This window comes from Ochotona curzoniae, unplaced genomic scaffold, assembly GCF_017591425.1.
Source record: "Ochotona curzoniae isolate NIBS_2020 unplaced genomic scaffold, NIBS_Ocur_1.0 scaffold_3890, whole genome shotgun sequence".
Taxonomy (NCBI): Eukaryota; Metazoa; Chordata; class Mammalia; order Lagomorpha; family Ochotonidae; genus Ochotona; species Ochotona curzoniae.
The window spans coordinates 5670151-5678047 of NW_024467115.1; positions in this window are offsets into that span (position 1 = coordinate 5670151).

Consider the following 7897-nt stretch of genomic DNA (forward strand, 5'->3'; position numbering starts at 1 on the left):
GAAGAATTACTGTGGAATATTCCTGCCTCTAGCAGTGTCCAGAGAGGATCAAGAGAAGAGATAGGTAAAACATGTCTGATATAAGTGCAGCCGCCTTAATAATGTGAAAGCAAATGTTTTACTTATCTTTTTGACTTTTAAAGAGGTATTTAAGGTCTTTAATTGGTTCATAGGAATAAGAAAATTTATCTTTTGTGTACACCTGCAGAGACCCAAGAGGTAGAAGCTTAATTCTTCGCAAACCTACCCAGTTTGGAATATACTATAATTTCACTGGGATACGCATGCTCAGCAAGACATGATAGGATCTCTTCTATTTAGCATGTAGCTGGTCTGAGAAAAATCCTTACTTCCAATACTTCAATAAACTAAGTCTCATGGGGAGACATTTCTTAAGACTGTGATTAGCTTTTTTGAATTTGTCTTATAATTGAGGTATCTAAGAGGTATGGAGATGATAAGAAACTCCTAGAACAGTAGCTACTGTCGAGTTATGGTAGACAGAGATGAGGGTCATTCTTGGAAGTCTAAAGTGTGTTACGATGCCCTTTTTAAAGGCTTTGGATTCCTCTTATGCATTTCCTATTTGTGTTGGGAAAACTTCTAAGAATCCTGTGAAAGCATCAGCAAAACTAGAAAACATACGTACTTATTTGCTGCAGGCATGTTTGTAAAACCAATCTAGTAATCTTCACCTGAACATGTTCCTTTTATTTGTACAGGGGTCAGCAAAAAGGTGGCCTAATAGAACCACTAGGTCTAACAGAACAAAGACAGGAACAAATTGTTTTCCTTGTGACAGCATGCAGTCTCTTCTCTCCAACTATTTGAGAGACTGTTTCTATCAATGCTCCCCTTCCAAAGTAGATAGGATTTCCTCCTTAGAGGAAGAATGACCTTGTGATCTACAGCCCACTTACCAGTTCAACTGGAGGCTCAGGATAGTGAAGTCTGTTAGTTATAATTACAGGATGAGATATTAGAGTGTTTTCATAGCCTCTTGCACAGTGGGCCCTTTTTCTTGCCTGTCCTGGTGGTGCATTTTCCTTGCTAACATGGCTGTTTTTCTTCTAGTGTCCCTTGCAGTGAATAGCAGGTACTTCCAATGCTTCCAGTACTTCCTGGAGCATAGCTAACATCTCTTTTTCATGCTTCATGGAAGGTTCTTTGCAGTCAATAGGCATTTTTCTTTCTAATTTTGTCCATGTGCATGTATCACATAAAAAGCATGTCTAATTTATATTGATATTAACTTTTGGCCTTTTTCTAAATACAAAGCTCTAGTTGAAGCAGTCAAGTTCCACTTTTTGAATTATTATTTGACAATGCTTCAGATTATATTACCCGGATAAGATTCACTATGAAACATTCTGCCTGCTATGTCTTTCAGGTAACTACTTCCATCAATAAGTCATTCAACATCTGAATTCTCCAGAGACTCATCTCATAGGTCAGGTCTATCAGAATACATTTGTTCTATAGTTTCTACACATGAATGAGCTAACTCTTCAGTATGTTCAGATGGCAACAGAGTTACTGGATTGAGGATCCAGCACACTTTGGAAGTTATTTCAGGTGAGTCTAACAACAGAGTCTGATATTTTGTGAGAGGCCCTCTTGTTAGTTGCTTTAATTTTGAAAACTCCTTGCACGTGGTGTGGAGTTTGAACTTCAAGTGACAGGATTAAAGTAAAGCTTCAAGGATTCCTCCCACAAGAGTGCTGCAGCAGCCCAAACCGTTAAGCAGGCAGGCAACTACAGCCACTGAATCTAACTGCCTAGAAAAATATGCCACTGGTTGCGGAAATGGACTCGATTTTTCATGCAGTACTCTTAGAGCTCTACTCCCTTTTCCTCTGCTATAAACATGGTTGCGAATGGCCGGAGCTTCTGATAATAGTTCTTTAGTTCTTTGTAAGGTGTTGGGCTTGTAAAGTGGGTCTGTGTCTAGACCCTTTAAAGTACCATATAAAAGTTTGATGATTAAGGTGATTAACTCAAATATTTAAGTCTGCATTCTACAAAATCCTAACATTCCTGAAAATGTCTTTAACTGCTATTCATCTGTGATAGCCCTACAGGATGAAATATGTCCCTTTCCTTCCAGGGAAAGAGTATTCCTTCTGGGGAGTAGAAACTATCCCAGGCCATTTACCTCTTGTGTACAGTTTTTTTTATGGAGAAACTCATTACCACTGTATGCCTAGATTCTGGGATTAATGGGATGTAGAAGAAAGCATCCTATAGGCAAGGGTTCAGAACCACTGGATGAAGTAAACCAACTGTCTTGTTCATGGCCCAGAGATTCTGATCCATCCTGTACTCTTCAATTGGCCTTAAAAAAAAATGCAGGATGGTAGTATCACAGGGTGACTGATATGAAACCAAAAGTGCATGCATGAGAAATGTATCAGTCAAGGGTTGAAATACCGACTGAGTCTCTGGTTTTACTGCATATTGATAATGATAAGGAAATCTAGACTTTTTAAGAAAACTCTTACCATCTCACCTATTTAAATCATCACAAACATCCTTAGGTAGTATTGACTCCATCTCACAGAAAAAACTGGGCAGAGTGCAATGAAGAGTCCTTCTCTACATTACACAGCTAACAAGTAATATCAACGAGAATTAAGATGAGATAGTGATTCTAAGTTTTCTCCATTGCTGATACTGCCCATCTGGGACAAAGGCTGAGGGAAAAGAAGCAGAGAGGGCCAAACAGATAGCAGTCCAATTAATGATGTGCAATGAAGTTAGTATGAATTTCCTATCAGTACAACATTGAAAGCTTATCCAGCAAGGTCTGGCAACTTGGGAATAAAGCTTGAAAATGGATGGTAGAGTGATTAACTATTGAAGATTGTCAAGTTGAAATCTTGCAAAATTAAATATGGATTGATTTTTAAGGTGTTAATGACAATTCCTAGGAAATGAGGGTCATGCTAGCAGACAGGTGAAGCAAGAGGTGACTGAAAGAGCCTTTGAAAACTGCTGATGTCAGAAAATGGCTCAGGTACTTAGACCTCACCACACTTATGGGAGACTTTGATGGAATTCCTGATTCTGGCTTTAAGCTGGCCCAAGCACAAGCCTTAGCAGCAGGATCTCTTTCTCCCTATCATTCTGCTTTTGAAATAAATGCAAAAATGATTTAAAACAAGATGCAAGTGATATTAAAAATTTTACTTTTTATTTCCTTAGTTTCTTTTAATTTCAGAGCACAGGTGCTATGGAGATGGCTAAAGTTGATTCTGTAGTCTTTAGGGCAGTCTTGAAAGCTTCCTAATATCTTCTCAAAACTTTGATCTTTAGCTGAAATAATCAGAGATTGATTTTTGTTTCTTCTTTCTTACTAATAAACTATATAATTGATTTTCCCATATCTCTTTTGCTCCCCCTCAGTCAATTGGTTTCATATTTTCTACTTTCACCTTCAAGAAAGTCTCTGGAAATTACAAAATGGATTTGAAAATCATAGAGGACGTAATTCAGTTCCTAAGAAACCTCAATATATTGCATTGGCTTAACATGAATAAAGGTGCCCATAAACTTAAAACATGATCAATAGAAAAACATTGGAAAGCCCAGGGTAAGAGCAGAACCAGAAATATTCTTAGCTGTGAGTTCACAAACTGAAATAGGTTTGGCTTTCAGGTGCTATTATCCATGCAGTTAACAAACAATGAAGCATAGCTGGTTGGCCTAACAGATTCTCTGGCTATTCATAGATGAGACATTAGTTATTGGGATTTGCATTTATTTCCAAGATAAAATAAAATCACTCCATATTCTGAAGAAAATGATGCCTCCTAGAAACAACTTTCATGTATGACGTAAGAAGATAGAAGAAAAAGAAAAAAGCTTGCTAGGATGTCAGACCCCCAGAGAGAGAAAAACTTCAAGCTGAAGAAAACTGGAGGGATAAGCTTTCATGCTTGCTGGAGACAAAAGTCTGAAAATGAAATTGCATCTTAAACATTTCTCATGCAACAACACAGATCTCATAATCCTGTCTTCTTACCCAGAATATCACTCTGGATACTTAAGTTGCAATTAGCCCAATAAAAATGCCCAAAGAAATTAAAACGTGTGTAAATTGTCTCTGTGCCTTTACCGTTTTGTTTTACATTAAATTAAATAATTGAAAAACATTAGAGTACTTACATTTTTATATCTAACCATTGAAAGAACAATAATTTGTAAAAATATTTCTGGTGTTAGGTAACAGCCTGGTTTGGGTAGTCATCATGGGCCCTGGGACTTCCCGGCCTACACAGGAGGTCATGAGGGCACAGTACACTGTGCTCCCAGAAAAGTGACAAGGTGTGCACACTGAGACCCTGCTTTGACCTGATGGCTGACACGTGGCCCAGGACTGGATGCTCATGTCCTGTTTCCCTCTGCTTGGAAGGTCCCTATCTTACAGTGGGGAAATGAGGGAACTAATAAGGGGCCACTGCGCTCAGGTCAGACTTAAAGATTGCTCTGGTCAGGAAGGACTGTATTTGAAATTAACGTTTAAGTTGGTGGCTACAAGGGGTAGAGGGACAAATCAGGTCACTGTTACTCTTTGTTTATCACTGTGCATGTAAACTTCACTGTTCAGCTCACTAAACTGATTGGTTGGTTGACTCCTGGTTGTCTCTGTTCTCCGACAGTCTTCCACAGGGCCTCTGTTGCCTCTCCTTGGGATCTTTCAGGACCTTGGAAAGCAGCCTCAATCTGGCATTCAGAAGGAACTTCCTAATTTCTCTGAAGGTGCCCAACTTGCTTTGTCTACATTTCCTTTGCATATGTCAAAGGGCAAAACGATAACAAATTTAGTTGTAGTAAGTGGCTTTTGTTTTGGAGATTGCCATATCAGTCGAATTCTCATTCAATGGAATAGAATGAGTGTTCCAATGAGCTGGATAGAGGAAGGGGCCTTTATAAGCAAAAGGAACTTCAGAAATAGGGATTATCAATTGAATTGATAATTTCAGGGTTAATTTCAGTGTGGGATTAAATAGAGACTATTTCTTTATCATGGCAAGTAAGGTAAGTGAGGCCTCTTGGTTGGATGCTGTGAATTTTCAATTTTTAAAAGACTAGAAGGTGAGCTAAATTAGATAACACATTGCTTGACTCATAAGCTGGGCCCAGTGCACAGGTTTAGTACAAATACTGGTCATCTACAATGGTCTCCCATACATTTCATGCAATAACAGTAATCATTTACACAATTGACGAGGAAGTACACACACACACACACACACACACACACACACATACAGAGATATATACTTATTCCAGGTTTCCATTCTAAATGTACAGTAAATCAAAATCTTAATTGCAAGCTTTTGAGGGACTTGGGGATCTAAATCTTAAACAAATCTTAAACTAAATCTTAGTTAATTATGTAATCTTGCAAATTTAGGGAATATTATACAATATATATTGTACACAGCTATAAATCCATTCACCTGATCCAACACTTATAGAGAATATTTATGCATTTTAGAGTTCACTTTCTTTTTTATGTCACTTATCTACTTATTAAATATTTATTTTTTAATGGAAAACCAGATATACAGAAAGGAATAGAGACAGAGAGAACCATCTCGTGTCTGCTAATTCACACCCCAAGTAGCCGAAATGGCTGGGATGAGCTGATCTAAAGTCAGGAACCAAGACCTTCCTCTGGTTCTCCCATGAGAATAAAGGGTCCTAAGACCTTGGGCTGTCCTGGACTGCCTTCCCAGGCCACAAGCAGAGAGCCAGATGGGAAGCAGGGCTGCTGAGACACAGATATGCGCCCATATGGGATCCCTGCATGTGCAAGGCCAAGAATTTAGCTACTAGGCTACCACACGGGGCCCTAGAGATCAGTTTCAATGATTTTTTTCCCCCACATTCATTGTTTATTGGTGGTGTAAAGGGAAATTTACCTATTTTTTAAAAGGATGATCACTTCTAGTAGGATTTATCAGTTACGTTTTTGGCTCATCTTGTTGTTCTCAAACTTTAGGTGAGACAGAAGCAACTTAAAAGTCATTTAACTAGAAAAATCCAGAGGCCCCTTAAGCATATTTTATCCAATTCATTTGAAATGAAGAGAGATTTAATTATGTAATTGCAATCTGTGTTCCCTATTCTTCCTATTTTTCCTCCATGCATTCCATTACGCTCATTACAGCGCTTAATTATCTATTTTTATTTATTATTTTCCATGATATATTTTCATGGTCACAGGGATTCCCCCCTCCACCATTCCTCTACTCTTTACCCTGCTTTACCCCATATTATTACAACTGTATTTTCCTTCAACAGTCAATTCCAACATTCTGCTACTTAATGTATCATGGCATCATCTTCTTTGCCTTTTTCTGTCTCAAATTTTCCCCATCATTCCTAGCTCTCATCACTGAATAGGAAATAACAATCTGGGCCCGGCACCGTGACCTAGCGGCTCAAGTCCTCGCCTTGAATGCCCCGGAATCCCATATGGGCGCCGGTTCTAATCCCAGCAGCTCTACTTCCCATCCAGCTCCCTGCTTGTGGCCTGGGAAAGCAGTCGAGGAGGCCCAAAGACTTGGGACCCTGCACCCGCATGGGAGACCTGGAGGAGGTTCCTGGTTCCTGGCTTTGGATCGGCGCAGCACTGGCCGTTGTGGTTACTTGGGGAGTGAATCATCATACGGAAGATCTTCCTCTCTGTCTCTCCTCCTCTCTGTATATCTGTCTCTCCAATAAAAATAAATAAATCTTTTTGAAAAAAGGAATATGACAATCTATTCTAATAGTGATTATCAATACAGTTTGTAAATGCTATCTGGTTTTAGCACCAGAAAAAAAAAATCAGCACTTCTAACATGTTTCCCGTAAGTTCTCTTGCTTGAAGCAGACAAGTAAATGAAAACAATCCTGCCAAAAATAAGACTGTGAAATATCCTTCCCTACTCCACATTAAGATTCTCTAGAAAGTCATTCAATGCACCACCAGGAATCCAGATTTACTTGATTGGGTATGACACCCAAAATGGATATTTTCTGTGAAGTTTCTAAATAATTGTAATGTATAGCGAGAGTTGAGAGCTGCAAGATTTGATGAAGTGGAACCCTATGTTACGATGACGACAAAAAAGATGCTTCTCCAAGTACAACAATGAATGCAAGTCAAAAGGAGCCCTGAGGAAAAGAATAGCATAAAAGTAAAGTGTGGCTTATCTAAAGTGATCTAGGGGAAAAGTAGAGATAAATAAACACTGCCAGAACTGAAAGAAATCAGCTTAAAATAAATACACTCCTTTCTCAGCATCTGTTTCAAAAAATATAAGGGAATCTAAGTTAGTGTATTTTACATGGAATACAAACAGGTGAGGGAAAAAGCAGCTTTCAGCATTTCCCACTCCTGAAATGATGGAGGGATTAGAGTCTGTGTCTCTCTCCTAAAGTCAAGAGGGGGAAAAGAGCAAAAGTCTGAGTGCAGCAAGAAAGCATCCTAACGACCCTGCAGAGGAGGAAGGAAACAGTGACTGGCACATGGCTGAGGACTTCAAAATGATCAGCGTGGAAGTTCCGAGAAGATAGGGACAAACTAAACCAATGTCAAGAGCACAATTAAGCATAAGAATTCCTGAAAATACTCAGAAGCCCAAGGGCTTTCTAGACAGGTCATAAAGGGTTTACATTAAGCATAATCAGAAACAAAACAAACAAGATAAATAGGAAAGCTTGCCTTGCAAAGTAGAGAGGGCTAACAGACTTTTATTTGGATACACAGTAAACGGATATGTCACTAATATGAGAACTGTCCTTTGCTTCAACAGCAGAAATATTGTTGCAGCAATTAAATCAGTTGAAGTTACTACACATGGAATAATAAAGAAAACACATACAGTCTTGAAAAATCAAC